The sequence below is a fragment of the Equus quagga genome, chromosome 9 (genome assembly GCF_021613505.1).
Source record: "Equus quagga isolate Etosha38 chromosome 9, UCLA_HA_Equagga_1.0, whole genome shotgun sequence".
In the NCBI taxonomy this organism is placed as follows: Eukaryota; Metazoa; Chordata; class Mammalia; order Perissodactyla; family Equidae; genus Equus; species Equus quagga.
In genome coordinates this window covers 97,408,394-97,429,139 of record NC_060275.1, presented here as the reverse complement: position 1 = coordinate 97,429,139, position 20,746 = coordinate 97,408,394, and the positions used below count along the sequence as shown (strand labels likewise).

The following is a 20,746-nucleotide window of genomic DNA, read 5'->3' as shown; positions in this document are numbered from 1 at the left end:
GATATGCAAGACAACCAAATTCTTGGTGCAATTGATATGCTATCCTCTGTGAATTCAAAGAATATTTACTTAGTAGCCCCAGTCTTGCAAGCACAAGTATAACTCTGTAGATATAAAGATTAAAAAAAAAGACAGTCGTTTTTATTGCTCATAATAAAATGGATAATGCTGTAGTAGACAAACATGTACAATAGAGTGATATATGTCATAATATAATTGTATCCTGGTTCACATTTGAGTGGAGTCAGAGGATCACCTAACTCCACCTGAGATAGTAATACAGAATTTGGGGAAGGATTTGCAGAACAAGTAATAACTAACCTGAATCTTGAAGGGAAACAAGGGTTCACTGAAAGGACAAATTGAGGAAATATATTACAGACGTAAGGAAACACAGGAATGAGAGGGAAGAGCAAGACCTATATGGTGTTTGTAAATCAGTCATAGAAGCCTGTGTTATTGGTAGGTACTGTACAAAAAGGCAAGTCAGTGCCAAATTAAAATGGACCTTTCTCATTGCACTAATGTGCTTGCAATTCACCCAGTAGCATGAATGATAGCCGGATGAAAAATGCATTATAGATCCAAGGAGAAAGAAAAAAGTGGATTGTGAAAGTGCATGCAAGAAATTAAACCCAGACACTGTCATTGGGCAATTAGAGAGGTAAGTTTCCTGTTTGCTCTGAGGAGAAAGACCAGCGGGAATTAATTTCACTCTGATTCGCAAATGTTAGTGTTAGGCAAAGAGCAAAGCTGACACTGATGCCATTGTGTCTGCCCTGTGAAGACAACCAGAAGCCCAGCCACACTTCTCTAGCTCTTGTTGAGACACAAAATTTAGAAATCTGCACAGCTGAGCCAAGGTCAAAGTTTAGGAAGAAAGAGTAACACTGCAACCTCTCTAAGCCACATCATTGCCAAGGGTAACACTGGATCCATGTCTACATCCTGTGATCAGGATAAAGAGATTGTGGCAGACAACTGCCTAGGGTGAGCTTTGCTGGAAGGAGGTTAGGGGGAAGAGAAAGACAAGAAGAAGCTTTGGATATTGACATCATTTTTCTCTTTACATTATTTTGTCAGTCAACATATCCAATAAATTTCCCTTATAATCTTTACGTCCTCAAGGTTCATTCTAAATTTGTTTGAACCAAACAGCCGACATGAGGTAAATTAATTGTGCCTTGTTCTGGAAGTATGGAATTAGCCAGAAGGCTTATGCAACATCAATCATAAGGAAATAAAACATTGTTTCTTAAGTTTTCTATAAATAAGTTTGAGGAAAGCAGATGGGACATCTATAAGAACTGGAGTAACTACTTTGTCAAGAAGGTGGTAGTGGTGAAGCAGGCACTTTATCATATAAAAAGAAAGCTTTAAGCCCTTCTTAAGCAGACAGACATATTTAAAAGTAATATATGTATTTATTTCCTATTTCACAGAAAAGTCAAAAGGAAGCTGGCTTCACGAAGCTATAACAATCAGAGTAGCAGTGAAGTGACTGTCTTCTCAAGAAGAACTCGAAGCAGCAAGAAAAACAGCCCAGAAAACTTTCTGAAAAACAGAAATTCTATGAGTTCCACTTTAAATAGATAACCAGACTTTCCCAGACACTAGAGTTGCTTCCGAGAAGAGACACAGGGGCATTTCCTCATGTCTTCTCTGCCGCCATTAAGGAAAGACATCTATTTTTATAGAGGCCAACAGATCCAGGTTTATCAATAATGGCAGTAATGACAACACTGACAATGTTGAAATTTTTACAATAAGAATTTTATTACTGCTCCAACTTTCAAGTAAAAAGAAAAGAAATAAATATCACATTCCCTGTTTCTGAAGGAGGACAAATTAATCCCTGTTTCTGTCAGTGGAATTGAAGGAACTATTTAACTTTTCTGACATGCAGTTGTTTAAAGTGACTGGAAAGTCTTGAAATCAGAAAGACAGAAGAAATAGAAGAAAGACAATCATTCACAAAGCATAACGTTCTCTTAGGAGGAAAACAGACAGAAGAATTAGAACAGAAAAAGAACCAAGGAAGGAAGCAGAGTTTTGATGAAGAAACAACTAATTTCATTTGTGAGCAGGAGGTCAGAGCTCCCCAAAGAGTGTAATGGTAAAGACAGGAGCAGATCAATAAAAGATTTGAGACCTGGGAAATGGGTAGCATTTTTATTTAGAGATGATTCTAACTCAGAAAATTTGTGAGATAAATACAACATTATCTGCATAAAGCACTGTGTATGGAAGAAGACATGGCCCCCTGATTAAGACCAGTATTGAAAACTTGAAAGTTTCTGAGGATAAAATTGCAGGATGTTCGTAGGTGATCACCAGAACCTCAAAACACGAGCCAAAGGAAGGGTTTTAATTGTATACATTTAGAGAGGGGTGGTGAGTAAAATCTCCTTAGTTGGTCCAGGTTTGCTGGATAAACAGAGTGGGGAATTTTTCAAAATCAGATTTGAGTCTCATAAATCAAATGAGATTAGAGACATGACAGGAAAAAATGGATGGAAGGATCTGATAAAATGATGAGCAAGTCTGTCATAATTAGTTTTCTTTTTTCCCGTGCATTCTCATTTTCTGCTTCGTGTCCAGTGCTCCATGATCGCAAATACCTTCCAAACTGAGTCTTTTCTTTGGTTTTGCCTGTCAATTACTTTGTACAGCAGCTGCTTGTTCTCTTACCTTCCACAGTAATATTTACGATTCATGAGTCTGGAGGTTAAGGAAGCCAGTGCTTGTCTGCATGCCATAAATTAATGCTGTCTGTATAAAATTCATTACCCTGCTTTCACACACTGGAAAGGAATAATAATAAAAAAATTGCTGTCATTGTCTGTGCCCTTTGCCAGCTGCGGCTGATGTGTAAGAGCAGGTGTTTTAAAAAGAAGTGCTGTTGGCACTTGTAAAGGCCGGGCAGCCACAGCGCTGTCCTTTTTGCTTAAGGAATCAGCATCGTTTCCTTTGATGTTGGACTGTCAGGAAAGATCTTTGCAGAATAGCTCAGGCAAACAAAGTGTCACAATATGAAGATGAGTATAGAAGCAGGACTTGGCTGTAGAATTTCAGAACATTACTGGTCAGTGATCATGTGAGCAGGGTTTTTTAATGATCTGTCTTTGGATAAACTTGCTAATCTTAAAAATCTCTGCCCTTAGTCAGTTCCACTTGTTAGAGCTATGATTAGATATATTTAAATAGCTGCAAAACTCTGCATATAATATGTAAATCAAAGCATGTCTGTGGGCATTATATTGAAACATACAGAATTAAATGCAGGATTCTGTTTAATCAGATGATCATTTAAAAATGTTAATGTCATGTACAAAACATTTTTCTAGAAAGCATAGTCATAACTTGCCTTTCTTTAGATCCTCACAGATTTCAAAGATCTTTTATTCATCATTTTATTTGATCCTCAAAACAGCCATGAGAAAGGATATCATAATTCCAGCTTTTCCCAGGAACAGAGTGAGGATCAGAGAGGATAAGAGTTCTGACCAAAGTCACAAATCCAGGAAGGACCAGCATTGACACAAGAATCTTGATCTCAGCCCAGCCCTAGGACAATTTTATGTACATAGACATGTCCAAGTGCTTGGAGATAGTTCCAAGAAAATCTAGAATTATTTGCAGAGGGTGTGGGGGAGAAGCTGGTATCTGTTGTATACACAAAAGAACCTGTGTCTGCATCATCCTTCCTTCTTCCTTCTGTCTCAGAAGATCTTAACCCAACTGCATTCACTCACTATTTCATCCCTCACACATGGAGAAGTCTCCAGTGCATGAAAGTTGTACAAATGGACGTCCAGTTTCCAGTTCCTCGTGTAAGGAGCTTAGAAGTCACCACACCAACCTAACAAGTAAAGAAAAGTTGAACAGACTGATAAACGAACACTTGTTGTTGAATCTGAAAGGGAGGAAAAGACAGAGGACAAGCTGGTGCCCTCGAGATTGGAGGGCCTGACAAGAGAATCCAAGGAGCAGTTGCTTCCCAGAACACAGACCCCTGAGCAGACACCCCACCGGGAGCCAGTGCCAGGGTAGGAAAACCGGAACTGTAATTGATGAAGTCCTGGAGGCTCAGTGTGGGCAAGTCTGAGCGTTAAAAACTCCAGGGGGAACCACAATACTGTGAGATTTACCTCCAGGAGCTCAACCAGGTTTCCATAGTAAATAACAGAGAAAAATCCCCTCATGCTTCTGGCAGGCAGAGGGCAAAAGGAACTGTTTTGAAATGTACCAGAACGCTCTGTTCTTAAAAAGGCCTGTCCTCAGGGGAAACTCGTTAACCAAAGCCTAACCTGCTAGGGTATTATCAGAGCCTAACCATCCTGGGGGAAGGGAAATACCCAAGGAAAGTACTAGTCCACTCTAGCCATCCTGTTTCACATAACGGGGGAAAAAAACTGGGAAACACTTATGAAATTCTCAGTCCTGGGGCACAGGCTTACTTAAAGACTGAGACCTAATCACAGGACAGCAGAACGCTTGCCCTCGCCGCACGCCTCACCACTACATCACTAAAGGCCTATTTACAGCACTTCCTTTTGCTCAGTACATGATGTCTGGCTATAAAGAAAAAAGTACAAAGCCTGCTAGCAGGTGAAAAAATGCAATTGAAGAGACAACGCATCAGAACTAGACATGGCAGAGATGTTGGAATTATCAGACCAAGAATTTAAAACAACTCTAATTAATATGCTAGGGGCTCTACTGAGTAAGGTATACAGTATGCAAGAACAGATGAGCAATGTAAGCAGAGAGATGGAAATCCTAAGAAAGAACCAAAAAGAAATATTAGAGCCAAAAAAACTGTAACAGAAATGCAGATTGCCTTTGATGAGCTTATTAGTAGACTGGACATTGCTGAGGAGAGAATCTCTGAGCTTGAGGATATCTCAGTACAAACCTGGTCCAAAACTGGAAAGCAAAGTAAATAAAGACTTAAAAAAGCAGAATATCCAAGAACTGTGAGACAACTACAAAAGGTGTAACATACATGTAATGAGAATACTAGGGAGAGAAGAAAGAGAGAGAAAAAAAGATGAAATATTTAAAACAATAGTAACTGAGAATTTCCCCCATATTAATGTCAGACAACAAACCACAGATCCAGGAAGCTCAGAGAACACCAACAGGGTGAATACCAAAAAAAACTGCATCTAGGCATATCATTTTCAAGCTACAGAAAATCAAAGATAAAGGAAAATCCCGAAAGAAACCCGAAGAAAACAACACCGTACCTTCAGAGGAACGAAGATGAGGATTACACGTGATTTCTCCTCAGAAACTATACAAGCAAGAAGAGAGTGGAGTGAAATATTCAAAGTGTCAAGAGAAAAAAAACCTGCCAGTCTAAAAGTTGCTAAAGTTGCTACACGTTTGCTAAAATAACTTAGCCAAATAGGTCTATAAACAATAAGATATATTTAAAACTATTGCTTCCTGAAAAATAGTGAAATTCTATATATCCAAGGAGACTAGTGAATCATTGTTCACGCCCCAGGCTCCATGCCCCCTCCACCCCCCCACCCCCCAACATCCACCAATGACAGTAAAAAAAAAAAAGGAAAACATATTCTGAGTGATATCACAGTTTGGGACAGGCCTTTCTATGGTCTGAAAATTATTGACTCAGTAATCCTTGCTTTCTGAATGCTAAAAATGTGTCTGGAATCTGATGGTTTAAAGAGAAGATTGGGACCGTGGGAAGGAACAATGTTTTCAGTTTTCACTAGATTCTCAAATGAAGTCTCTGATCTCCAAATATATTTGAGTGTCTTCTCTATTCACAAATCAAGCAACAATGGGCTATAATATTGGGTGGAAATAAAGTTTCAAATCTAGGTGAATCCCAGGTCTCCTTACTTGTAGTCCAATTTTGTTTTTGTTACACAAGATGGTTAATATGTTGGTAGGTTTCCGTAAATCACTAGTGATAACTTTTTTTCACTTATAAATCACAAACAGGTAAAGATTTCCACGTCGTTATTAGTGTTAGACATTTAATAATATAGGAACCTTAATAAGATCAGGCAAGAATGGATTATTTAAAATTTATGGTCTCAAAAACTCTAAATCCTGTGTTTCACCCTTCAATCTATATGTATATGGAGATTATATCTCTCTATAATCCTTTGGTGTTTATGGTGTATGCATGTGTGTGTGTGCGTGTGCGTGTGTGTGGAGCTAAAAGACTGTGCATAACGATCTGTTAAAATTAGTATTCTCTTAATTTTCATTAGTGATTTGTCTTAAAATTTCTATTTCACATTACAGAAAATGAGTAGTTTAATATAGTATGCTAAGCCACCAAATACATCTTATGCAATCCTCAGTAATTATTTTCCCAGAAAGCCTAATTTTCATTAAGTCTTAGCGGCTGCAGTTAGATAGAGTATCGGTAAGTTTATAGCCCTTGATTCAACATCCCATCACTACTGAAATATCTAAATGTGTAAAACATAACCAAAATGTCGGGACATTCCTGATATCAAAAATAAATCTGAAAATATCTTATGGTTGGTAAGCAAGCACATAGGAGCATAGTTCAGATGAATAATAAACTGCTTTGTTATCTTCGAACTTGTTTTTGCTGTTCTCTCTTACCGGAATAATCTTCTTTGTCTTTCTTTTTTATGAATTTCCAATCAACTTCTAAGACGCATTTTCAAACGTCATTTCCCTCAGAGAGTATTTCTCAATTGTTCTACGCGACATTAATTATTCCCTTAGCACTTGTGAGCTCTGGCTAATAGTATTTCAAAACATAGCAGCCACTAGAGTGACGTATGTAGAAGGAAAATCTGTGTCCTACTTGTCTTTTCATATCTTTCACCTAACATATCTCCAGAGACTCAGTCAATGCTAAATGAATATTTGTTGAATAAATATAAGGAAGGAAAGCGAAAGATGTCTTTCCTTTTTAAGCATGAATTATTTATCAGGCACCATGCTAGGCAGCAAGGATATACAGATCTTGCCCTCAATAGTTGGCAGGTTGTTGTCAGGGTTCTTATTATTCAGGAGCCCCTGCTTATAGTTTTCTATGCCTTAAATCTCTATCTAAAAAGTTGGGAGAATAGGTGAAAAATACTACAAGTTTTACAACAGAGTTTCCTTTTTAGGCCAAACACCATACATGTCACTTCCTTAATCTCACAGGTAGCAGTGATATACTGTCTACATACATAGATTTCCCTTTTTTGCATCCTACTCGCTCCCTAATCATAAGCAATATGACCCAGTATGACTGTCATGTTGTCCATTTGCATCCTCCTTCCTACTGCTTTCAGCAGCCACCATAATCAATAAACTTTCTGATAATGGGAGCTCTAATTCCTAAGTAAAAATGGTGTTTTTTCACTCAATCTTCTTCAGTATCTCTACCGCTTATTAGTCCTGATTACCTCTACCATGTTCATTTTGTAAGTCATCTTATAAGCATTCTTTTGTATTTATTTAGTTAACCTTTTCTGAGCAATTGTTATGGACTGGACACCTTGTTACAGGCTATGTACATTGCTGTAATTTAATCTAACAAAATTATGCTAAGGAAATGTGTTTTTATTCTAAAAATTGTGTCTATAGTCTATAAAAGAGGAAACTGAGGCTCAGAGAAGTTAAACAATTTACCTGGAGTCAAACAGCTAGTGATCGGATGAATTGAGATTCCAACCCAAATCTGCTATCTGATAACTCCACTCTATTTATATCCTTAACCACTGGATTATACTGACCCTCTGCCACTCTTCCTATTCTCTCTTATTGATTTTGTCGACTTTCGTAAATTTAAATTTGGTATATTGTCAGTTTGGTTGTAATAATAATGCTTTATATGCTTTCCGCACATTCTTGCCACATTCTCTCTCACACCTACACTGAATGTCTGCTGAAATTTGAGGACACCTCTCCAACTCCTGCTACTTTCTCTGAGAACTCTCCATCATCTAGGTCTCTGCTAAAGGGATGGTCATGGCATCTAAGTATAAATGGCTCTGACCTTTAGCCACAGATGACTCGATAAGGAATGAAGAGCTGACCTAGTCCTTGCAAATGAGGCATCTTCCAAGAATTTGTTTTTCTGACATAGATGATGCAGATGTAAGAGTGAGACAGAGCCTACCAATCTTGGATCAGGTCATTTAGTAGGGCTGGGAGATATATATTTCTTGGCTGCTGAGAGGTAAACCTGTGATTCCCATTCATATTTCAGCTGGTTTTAGTGGTCTTTGTCCTTCGCAGGTAACAATCACTGTGAGAGAAAGAATTGGGTTGCAAGCATGGAACACTTGGAAGTGAGACTACACAGAGCAGAGTGAGGTTTTCCCAGATTAAAGCATAAACCTATCACAACCAAGTAATAAAGTACAAATTAACTAATTAACCCATCCCCTGAGATTTTTAGGAGCCTAGACCTTGTGTCACGTGAGGTCCAGGCTTTAGGGGAAGTAAATACAATTTTAGCTTAATCCACAAGAAAAGAGGAAAATTTTAGTCTCCGGTTGCCAACCTTAAAACAGACATGAAAATGTGGACTTCATACTCTACTGGAAATAAGATATTGTGGCTGGAGGTGATGCTTTGCCAGAAATCAGTCATTTCCCATTCTAAAGTACAAGATGTCTTATTGTTTGGCCTATATTTATAAAGTCTCCTGATTGGCAAGTATGATCATCCTGACAGATTTAAATATGGACATAAAAGAGAATCTTAGGGTACTGTAGAAACACAGCTACAAGGATTTTTCTAATGTGCATCTTGTGTGGAAGTTTCCTGTAGATATATCTTTTGGCAAAGCCTAATTACTGTCGCTACGTGACAGGGGACATGGGGAGATAAGCTAAAACATATTTTGGAAGAAAAGGTCCCTGCAGTCTCGCTCCCAAGGAACACGGTGTACCGCCAGTGCCCTCAGGCTGGGAGAGGCCTGAATGAGGCCCACACGGTTGCTAAGCAATGGAGCTTTCCATTTTGGTTATCCTAGAAAGGTTACTTGCAAAGCAAGAGAGCTGAAGAGTGATTCATGGGCAAATCTGACCAGGAAAAGTAAAATCCAAAACTGAAATTGATATAGAGTCCATGGAATGAATGTCCAAGAGGGGAAATTAAGCTGAAACAACACGATATAAACACACACACAAACTTAGGTTTACCACACACAGGCACGTGCTTTATTTGAACCAAATGAAGCAGAGCATCTCAAATCCTTAAGTAACCAAAAATTCTGAAGACAATTTAATTAAGTGGACATTCATAAGTGCACACTCCCTCTCCAGCGCTGCCCTCAAAGGACTGCTGAAGCACCAGAGACCAGGTGAGCCCTCCTTAGAAACAACCCACTAAGTGGTCAGATTTGCTAAACAAGGACATTCTCCCCTGCAGGATGCAGGCAGTTCTCTGAACTGATGCTCAGGCAAGTTGCTGCCCCAGAGATCTCTTCCTGGCCCTACCAGTTTTCAGTTCTATGACTTTGAGAAAGTCACCTTGCCTTTCTGTGATTCCTATTCTTCAGCTTTAAAATAAGGATATGAATAGCATCTCCCATGTGAAGTATTTATAAAGATTAAATGAGTTAATTCATATACAGTTCTTTCAACAGTTGTGGCTACACTGTAAGCACATGGAGAAAAAGTTAACTCTTATGGACTCTCTCTTACAAATGAGGAGACAAGGAGTGGAGGTGTGAAATGACATGCACACAGTTATACCACTAATAAATGGTACTATTGGAAATTAAAAGATGGTGATCTGATTCCAGAAATTCTTTTCCTGACAACTTTTCATAACCATATAATCATATTGTGTTTGTTTGTCCAAAATTGTACAACTGTTTCATTGGGAATGGTTATTTTTCTAATTTGGCTTAAAACCTGCAGGATAAGGAGAAGAAGCACTTGGTCTGCCTTGAGGACCAAAGGAGGAAAAACAGCGAGTAGAGAGAATATTTCACAAGTGGGATGCAATACATGTGTGGCAGTATGTTATCTTCCACTGCGGACAGAGTGAGTACATTTGTAGGTGAAATTTTAACTACTGGGTCATGTTAGGTAGAGGACAGTTTAAATTTTAGTCATGGGAAAAGATATTTTCTAAACAAAGAATAGAATATAGTAGAAAGATTTGGAAGTATCTTCCCAGCCGATTTCCCTTTCAAATGGTGAGTTTCATGAGTTTCTTGAAAAGATAGTCTGTGCTTTATTCATTTTTACTTTATTTTTGTCTAAAGCAATTGCTTATATGGAAGTGGTTGAATTAATTAATTCATTAATATTTTACTGAATATATCACTTCCACCAAAGGTAACACAGCTGATATAAGTTATAAAATATTTAAATTAACGTCTGTTTAATTTTGAAGACCAGTCCCACATATCATCCTGTTCCTCGATACTTACATATATTCTGCTTACAGGATTTTAAGGAAACAATTTAAAAGCCCTTCTGGATATCCAATGACATAAATAAGTTATATGAGAGAAAGAGTTAGAAAGTTAAGGTATTAATCCCAATGATCAGGAAATTATGCTAGTGCTCATTTCTCTAGTGCTGACACTAAAAACAACAAAACAACTTTTTATGGAAGAATAACGCACATGTAAAAAGGTGCACTCATCATAAGGTTCAGTTTCATGAAATATCACAAAGTGATTCACCGTGTCGTTAACATCTAAATCGAGAAACAGAAGCTCACCTGTTCAGCTTCCAATCCTACCCTCCCCATTCTGTTGACTACGATTCTGACTGCTAACAACTCAGAATGGCTTTTTGTTTCTTCTGAACTTCTAGTAAATGCAATAACATGCCATGCGTTTTCTTTGCCAGGCTTCTATTCTTTTCCTCAATCTTGTTTTGCTAAATCACCTATGCTTTTTCGTCAAGCTACGGGTGATTTATTTCATCCAATGTATCATTCCATTTTATGAGTGTGGCATTATTAATTTACCCACTCACTTAATAATAGATATTTGCATTGTTTCCAGTTTGAGACTATAATGATTAATGCTGCTATAAACATCAAAGTATGTGTATGTGTGTGTGAATGAGTGTGCACATGTGTGCATTTATGTTGACTATACCCCTTGAAGAGTACGTTTCTAAGTATACCTCGAAAATGCGTATGTTCAACTTTAAATAGATAATGCCAACAGTTTTTCAAAGTAGTTGTTCCAATTCCTACTTGTACAGGGGCTATATTTGGCAGTTCCAGTTGTCCCACATCCTCACCAATATTTGTTCTTGTCTATCCTTTTCATTTTAGTGCTGCTCTACTGCTGACGACTTTACTGGTATGGATCCGCACCAATCAAAAGAATGTAAATTGCCTTGTATGAGTAAGACCACAACAGAGAAAGGAGAACTGATTATCTTTCTTGTGATGCCTGAATGTCTGTATGTCTCTTTGTTTATTTTATTTATCAAAACAAGTCATCTTTCCAAATCTTCAAAAATTGCAATGTAAAGGAAATAAAAGAAACATTATATATTTGACACCACTTAGTACGGTTATTGTTGTACTTTGAATACAGGAACTGATTTTGAAAGAACAAATTTTTGCTCTTAGTTCTGAGAGGAATTATTTTTTCATGAGATGAATTATAGATTTAAAGTTTCTGACTTACCTGCTCTTGAAATATTTTTAGCATTATATTTATATTCCCAGCTTTCCTCATTCTCTGTTATGGGATAGTTACAGTGCTTGTTCAAGAAGCATGCACTCACACCAGCACTTTCATTTGGTTTGCTCAAATATTACAGGTTTATTTTTATGGCCAATCGAATTATTTCATATCAGTAAAGACTTACACTATTTATGAGAACTCTATCATTTATGAAAATAAAATTAATAAATAATAATTAAAAATCTAAGTTCTTCTCTTTCATCCGTGTGTGTATTATATGTCTGATGAGAATTTGATGCCCTGAAAAACAAAAATACAGTAACACATGTAAAATTTCCATGATTGCTTTCTGAAGTTGCTCCGTATACAAAGGAACATGTCTATGTGTGTGCATCTGAGTACAGCCGTGCGTCACTTAATGACAGGGACACGTTCTGACAAATGAGTCATTAGGCAGTTTTGTCATTGTATGAATATCACAGAGTGTACTTACACAAACCAAGATGGTATAGCTTTCTACACACCTATGCTATATGATATTAACCTTATGGATCTACTGTCAAATATGCAGTCTATTGTTGACTGAAACATTGCTATGTGGCACATGACTATATATACACAATATGTGCGCACATTATAAGCTAGGTGCAATGTTAAGTACAATGGAATTCCAACGTTACAACACTAGGAATTCTCCAATTCACAGTGGACACTGGCTCACCATGTCCTACAAATTTAACTCGATTCTGACACCATCTACCTGGAGATAGCATCAGATCCCCCAGGTTAAGGCTTAGTTTCACAAGATTACCCCCACTTCAGACACCAACCACAAGTCCAGGTTGTTACCTGTGCTTCTGACAAACTGGGTATAAATTGGAGGTTCCCACTACTGCCTCCTTAGGTTCGAATAATTTGCTAGAGTGGCTCACGGAACTCAGAGAAACATTTCCTTATGTTTATCAGTTTATAATAAAGTATATGATAAGGGATACATGGGAACAGCCAGATGAAGAGGGACATAGGGCAAGATTCGGATGGTCCCATGAGTAGGAGCTTCTGTCCCTAGGGGACTAGGATGCTTCACTCTCCCAGTGCATTTATGCATTCACCAACCTAGAAGCTCATAAACGCTTGTTCAAGAGTTTTTACACAGCTTAATCTGTAGCCCCTGCCCCCTTTCCTAGGGGTTGGGGAGTGAGGCTGAAAGTTCCAACTCTTTAATCATTTGGCCCTTTTGGTGACCAGCCCCATTCTAAGGCTCTCTAGGGGCGCCATCCTAAGTCACCTTACTGACATAAACATGGGTGTGCTCAAAAATGGGATCCTTAAAAAGGGGCTCCTTAGGAGTTAACAAAAGACACTCCTATCACTCAGAAAATTCCAAGGTTTTAGGAACTTTGAGCCAGGAACTGGGGACAAAGGTTAAATATATTTTTTATTATACTAGAATCATATAAAATATTCTTATTATTTTATTATATTGCACTCAACCCTCAATGTCATCAGTCACTAGTATTAACGTTGACAAAAATAAAAGCTAGAATTCTGAAGTGACTTCATATCCCTACCAAAATGAGTTGTCTATTTCCTGATTTATCTGTAAATTCACATTCAGATCCCAATGTTCACTAGCTTTCCGAATTTCTCCAACGATTCTTTAAATTGCTTTGGTATTCTGCAAACAAGTATTTAACTTTCTATTCTTCTCCAGTAGGAATCTTTGGCAAACAGTTACCTTATAAATGACATATCCAGACTTCGACAATCTTTCTTCAAGTCAGTGTTTCTAAGCAATATCAATGGCCTGCTCTCTCTAATTGGGGCACCTAGTGTTGGTTCACAAACTAGCTGGGAGCTTCTCAGGTGAAACCTGAAACCAGCTACCTATGTGGAGGGCAGGGAGAGACAAGACTGAGGCAGACCACTCCCGATTGCTCCGTGGCAGTTTTAATGAGCGAGGGAACTTACTTATGAGGCTCGTCTTGGGTGGCCGCAAAATGAGTATTTTTCCCCACCTGCCGCTCAAATCTTAAAAATTTATGTAGAACCTTCAATTGGGTTCACTCGTGTATACCATCCAGATAGTCTCAACACCACATTTCTATCTCAGGGCTGTATCTTTGGGCAGCTTCTGGGAGTGGGAAAGGCAAGTGAAAGGTACATTCCAAGAACAGGGAGGGGGTGAGGAGCCTCTAATTGCCTGGGTCTAGCTTGTGGGTCAACCAGTGGTCATGTCTTCTTGGTGACCTCTCCCAAAACCTAGTATTTTTTAACTGCCAAAAAGTTATAGCATATATCCAAAAACTGTTCTAAAGTGTATCTGCTAAATTTAAAGAACAGTATAAGATTGTAAGTGCATGTACTTAGCAACCAGGTGATGAAAAATTTATCACATGTCTTAGAAACAGTGTGCTTTTCTTATTAACACCACTTTTCCTCTCCCCACAGAAATAATCACTCTCTTGATTTTTTATTAATTATCCTCCTGTTTTTCTTTATAATTTTTGTAACTTATGTATGTTTACCACACATCGTGTGTGTGTGTGTGTCTGCATGTGTATGGGTGTATGTGTGCATAAAATTATATAAATGGGCAAAGAGGGAAGAATTTTTGGAAGCTGGAAAGATGAAATCCATATAACACAGTGGTAAAATATGTGATGAAAATAATTTAGAAGACAGATGATATACATATGAATATCTAGCATTAGCAGGAGAGTTTGGAAAACGGAATGTTAGTGGTGGTGTCTGCATTGATTTCAGTTGGCTATATTTGACAAAATTTTACCAGAAAGGAATGAATGCAGCAAAGAACTTGCTGGTTTGAATGAAGAAATAAAAGAGAATAAAGAAGGTCCAGCGATTCAAGGATGTGTATGTTTGGAATAAGCAACTAAGAAAGTTACAAGTCAGAAAGCCTTTGAACTATAAATGCCATTAGAATTCAGCCTTGAAATAAAGATCAAATCTAGAATATGTCTTTTATATTCTTTGTTCAAACCACTTGGTAGAACCAAATGGTGCCTAATAATATAATAAAATCCTTTCATTGGAAAAAAAGAAAACAAGAAATAATGGACTTGGAGTGAGCCCCCCTTGTAAATGTACCTTGGTGTATATATCTATCTATATATATGCGTGTGTGTGTATCTATCTTGGTAAATATATAGTAATTTATGATATCTCTTTCAATCCCATGAGTGTGAAGATGAATATCATTGTAGTTCTGATTTGCATTCCCATGATTACTGGTGAGGTTGACTATCCTTTTATATATTATTGGTCATTTGTTCATCGTTTTTGTGAGATTTTTATTAACTTATTTTGTCCAGTTTTTGCATTCTTTTAATGATTTATACTAATCTTGCTGTTGTTCAGGTTGCTTGTCTTTCATCAGGTCATTTGAGTTGCAAACATCTTCCACTGTGTTTTGTGTTTCACTGCCATTATAGTGTTTCATTATGGCTTTAAAACCAAAGCTCTGAAGTTTTATACTCTGTCACCTCCTAAGGAATTATCAATTGTCCCAGCACAATTTACTGAAAAGTCCATTGTTCCCCCAGAGATGCACAGCAGCCAGTATGACATGGAGGTAGAGAGTGCTGGCAAATTGACTGCAGCAGTAAGTATCTTCCATTCCACATGCTCTTCTGCAGTGTGACTTTGTCACTCCCCAACAAGGAAAGTATATTTTCCTCCCCCTTGAATCCTAGCTGGTCTTGTGAGCTGTTCTAACAACACAATGGGTGGGATGTCACACTGTTTAATTCTGAAGTTGGACCTTAAGAGATCTGGAGTTTCCATCTTCGTTTGAGAATACCCCTTCTTGGAATCCCTCCCCCACCATACTGTAAGGAAACCCAGGTAGCTATGTGAAGGGGCCCATAGGAAGGTAAACCAGGCTCTCTGCTGACTGCCTGAGGCTCTCACCCGAGATATCACCATCACACAGTACCAACTCCAAGCCCTGTGATTGAGGATAATTTGGATTTTCTTCCATTCCTAAACCTCCCTCCATACTGTGTGAACCAGAAGAATGAGATCAACCTAGAGATTTATAAGCAAATAAAGAGGATATTGGTTAAAACCACTAAATATTGGAGTAGATTCTAATGCAGTAATAAATAACTGAAATAGACCCTAACCAAATTTAAATATACGTTTCAGTCTCTCCCTGGCCTCTTGATTCTGTATTGTTGTTCAGTTTTTCAATCCCTGTTTCAATACCATATTTTAATTACTTTACCTAAATTATTAATCTTGATATATTTTTAGACACCCTTATACTTCTTCAGCAATGGACCTTTGCTCCTCGATATAAATCTAGTCTGTTTATTAAGTCTTTCAAAACCATTGGAATTTTTATAGGGGCTGCCTGTTAATGTTATGTACGGATATATTCAAAGACTGACATCTATGATTTCTGATCTATCTCCATTTATTTAAGTCTTTGTTCATATTTTTAAACAGAATTTTGTAATTATTTCCATAAATACTCTATTAATCTTTTATTTAGATTTATTCCTGGGCACTTTATACTGTCAAAGCTATTTTAAGTGTGTTTCATGTTTTTCTTTTCTAGCTGTTGTTGAAGTATAGAAATGCAAACGTTTAGAGTTTTTATAAATGTATTCTGAATTTATATGTGTCACTCTCTAAACAACAATATTTCTGTATTCTTTGGAATGGTATATTAAAATTATAGAATTAAAATCATTTATTTTCCTTGTCTTAATGAAATGAATAGGACCCCCTCAATAGAACTGAAAAGAGGTGGGAATAGTGGGCACCCTTATCTTGTTCTCTAACGTAAGGGGAATGTTTTCAATGATTCTGCATAAAGTATGACATTTGCTGTGGGCCCTTTTACAGATGCTTTTAACACCTTATACTTGACTTCGGTTATTGATAAGTACCATATTTTCCCCCTATAACTATTTCTGACTTGGTTTTGTATTCGAGGTAAAACCACATACCATTTCAACTGTATTAACATATATTGATAAAAAGATAAACATGTTAAAATCAATTAAAACTAAACAAGATTTTTTTTCCTTTCAAGATAGTGGATCCAAATATATGCATTTCTGAATTGAATCTAATTATTGAAATTACAATAGAAATTTAGAAACACATACATTGATAAGAGTATGTACAATGTATATATGTAAATACATACATTGTTAAAAGTAATGACAAAATAGTATAAGACGCAGTGTCATCTCCAATTCAGAAATTTTGGTGAGTTACTAAAAAATATAAGTTGGTTAGTGTTAGATAATAAAGAGATAAGCCCAAGAATAGGAAGCCACATCCATGAATATGCAGATGCAGAGTGGTTTCTCGGAGTTACAGAAAAGTGAACTATATGACATTAATTATAGTAATTAATTATAGAGCAATTTTAATTAATTATATAGAGTTACTGTATTATTATTGAGATGAACTAAGCTAGTCTGCCCTTACCTTAACCCTCTACAAATGGAAAGATCTTGAAGAAACATCTATCCCTAAGTAATTTTTTCCCAGGACAGAACTGGAAAACTTATCTTCAAATAAGTTGATTATCTTAGTATGGGCTCAGGATCTTAATGCATGAGAAAATTTCAAAAACTGTTATTATTTTAATCCTCCACAATAAGCATGGAGAAAGAGCACATATACACACATGCACGCACATGCACAAACACACACCCCAAATCTAATAAAGGCAACACTTTTCTCAAGGGAAAGATAGTAAAATGTTCACATGGAGAAAAGTTGTAATTACTTGGTATAGTTTTTAGAAGTCGCCCAAGATAAGCAGCTTGTTCTTCATCCACAAACTAATAGTGATTTCCAAGCCAGCTGTGCACGAGAATCATTGGGATGACCATGAAGTAGGCTGACACTTCGATCTACTACTAAGGATTGTGAATCAAGTGGTCGGAGTGAAGCCTGGAAATCAATATTTTGAAATAGTTTTGCAGATGATTTCAAGGTACAGTCAAGATTGAGAATCATTGCAAAGTATCTATTCAGAAGAATTTTCTCTTTTCGGTAAACTTTGTTTCATATTTGTTGGTACAACTGTGCTGCCCGAAGACAAATCACAGATCATTTTATTTGGTTCACTGACCAAGTTTCGGAAGCTCAAGAAATAAATCTGAGTCCACTTAGACTTGGCAAATGCTTTCCTCTGTTTATTACCACACCATCGTGGCCTTTCTCAGTGGTAATGAACAAAACAAGGCAGCTCTCAGAAAACTGAGTCCATAAGATGGTAAGAAATACAGTATTCCCGCTGAGTGAAAGAACCTTGGGATTTACCTAAAGGACTGAATCAGAAAATGTCCCAGCGGGGAGCCTGTTTTGAGCACCATGGAAAATTATAAAATTGAAGCATTATTGACTCCTCTTTCTTTACCCATCAACCTCCAAACGTTTGTCTTGAAGCTGCATCACGTCTTGTCCTATGTCTTATCCATGGGGGATGGTGGATTTGAATGGAACAGAGATCTGTAAGCAGCTGGGGTCTGATTTCAAGCCTGCAATTAAGGTAAATTCTAGCCCATACAGTCAACTATTTTAACAAGAGCCTGACATTTTATAAACTTCATTCATTTGTATCTTTGTGCAGCCAGCCTTCTATTTCAGGGAATAATTTGTTTGGGCCAAGTAACTTCAAAATGTACATTTTAAAGGACATATGCTACCATATAAATTAATTAAATTAACTCTTTACTCATTAATATTAAAGGACAAACAATGTCACAAACACTCACAAAGAAGAACAGCTAAAATGAGAAGGACTAAGGTAAATCCCAATGAAAATTTAAAATTTAAGGAAAAGAAAAGTCATTTAAAAAAAAATTACACTTAAACTGAAAATTCCACATTTTGTGACCTATTCCAGAGTATCTGTAGGTAGGCACAAATAGTCAGATAAAAGCTTTTATTTAACTTTGCTTTTAAATATAAGTATATGAAAATAATGTAAATGACCACTAAATTTGAAAGGAGTAAATTATAATACATCAAACTACAAAATACTATGCAGCAATTACAAAGAGTGAGAAAGACATATATGTAATGGCAAGAAAAAATATTAATAATAGTTTAAATGTGAGAAAATAATTCCTAAGCAAAACATACAAAAGAAGCTTATTTATACAAAAGAAAAACAAAATGTACAATAATCTTCACAAAGCTACACTACATGTCTTTGTATATTTAGATGCTATTTAGTAAAATATTAGTAAAATATGCTTAATTGAATTATGCCAAATAAGTTTCTGAAAATGAATTGATATATTTCCTATATAGTTTTAATAATTATAAAATTACATACCAAAGTATAGTATGAAACATTACTAATGATATTAAACACTATTTCTAGAAGCCTTTGAATAGCTTTTGGGCTACTGTTTTTTAATATCAATCTAATATTTCCCTGTATACATATTACCAATTTTAAGTGTGATTGTTTTCATCTTTAACACGTTGCACCCACAATACTTGCCTCATGTTCAATCTCATCAAAAGGTTCTATTAAGTTTCTGCCTTTACATGTCTGTCCCCTCACTTGTGTCATGAACACATTGAGTGTGTCTATGTTCCTCTCGAGGACTGGCTCAGTGCAGTGCACATTGTTCAATAAATATTTACTGAATGATTGCATGAAAGTGCTCAGTAAACATGCATGTGTGTGTGTGTGTGACCCGCATTGGTTAAATTCTGTACAAAACATTCTGCAAATCTTTAAAAATTAATTACAGGCATCCTTACCAGTAAGACACACAGAAAATATCACGTTATTTATCCGTCTGTCTCCATCTAATTCTATTGATACATATTTCCAAGCACTTTGACACACTAAAGTTAATTAAAAAGATTTTAAGTCTACAATTCCCATATTATTTTACAGACACAATAGATACATGTCAACAATATTTTAATAGGTTTTCTAGTTGTTATTTTCAAATCAAATAAGCTTGTTCACCTTTACAGTGCCTTTATTTTAGACACTAAAATGAATCAACTTAGGCCTTAAAGAGTTTTCTTTTTCTTTTATTTTATTTATATTTTTCGTTCAGCTTTATTGAGGTATAACTGACAAATAAAATTGTAAGACATATAAGTGACTCTTCTTGCTCTCCCTTTTTAAATTTTTTTCCAACAATATCAGGCAAAGCTTTGTTGTCTTTTTCTTTATGAATTTTCATCATGTTTAATATGTTATAATATTGAATTTGCGGTGTAAATACTAACATTAAAGTTCAATGTTATGTGCTTCTTTGACATCTTGAGAATGGGGAGGATCTGGAATGACCTAACCACAGTTCCCCTTCCTCCCCTGCTCCCACAGATAAGGTCCTCTAGTCAAAGAACCCTCCTTGTTGAGGGAACCAGACCACTTCCTGCTTATACCTGAGTAGTATGTTTCAGTTTCCTGCTAACCAGTGGAATTATTCAAACAAGTCAATCACATCCTTCTGTGGGTACCAGGGTCCACCTTGTCCTCTTGTTACTACAAAGACTCCTCCCAAAGCCCCTGGTTGTTCACTCTGTTCCCAGGTGCAGCTCTTATGTGTCCTTGCATGGTGCACTGTGTCCTCCTCTCCCTGTCTGTTAGTATACTTGACTAAAAATTGCTGTAGATCTGTCCAGTATCAAGTGTTATGTGTCACCCATTTCTATAACCCTATAACCCTAGGGTAAGAAGCTTTCCCTCACCAATGGGGTAAACAGGGGGTGATTAAAATAGAATTTCCTCTTTAAAAACAGGTCTTAGCTGCATGAATTTTGCCATTATCTATCCTCAGCATCTAGGAAGTAAACTAGTTGTGGTAAGTATTTTAAAGTAATCTAATTAGTATCTTCAAATTTAAGATATTACTTCTACAAAAGAAGACAAATTCTCGATGTAAAGAAGCATACTCCTAGAAATTAGCAATGTGAAAAAAATCCAATAAAATACTGAATAATTGAATAGCAACTGCTGAGGATCTGAAAGATGACATCCAGGGAATTTCAGAGGACATAGAGCAAAAAATAATAAGACAAAAATGTTAGGAACCAGAGAAGGTCAAATCCAGAAGGTCAACATTCTCAATAAGTTTCCAAAAGAGAAAA

The 20,746-nt window shown here is 36.7% G+C and overlaps 1 pseudogene; it reads left to right on the top strand.

Annotated features, from left to right (window-relative positions):
• Positions 1 to 1,163: 1,163 nt before the first annotated feature.
• Positions 1,164 to 20,746, top strand: part of LOC124244606 (paraplegin-like) — a 196,378-nt pseudogene continuing 176,795 nt past the window's right edge.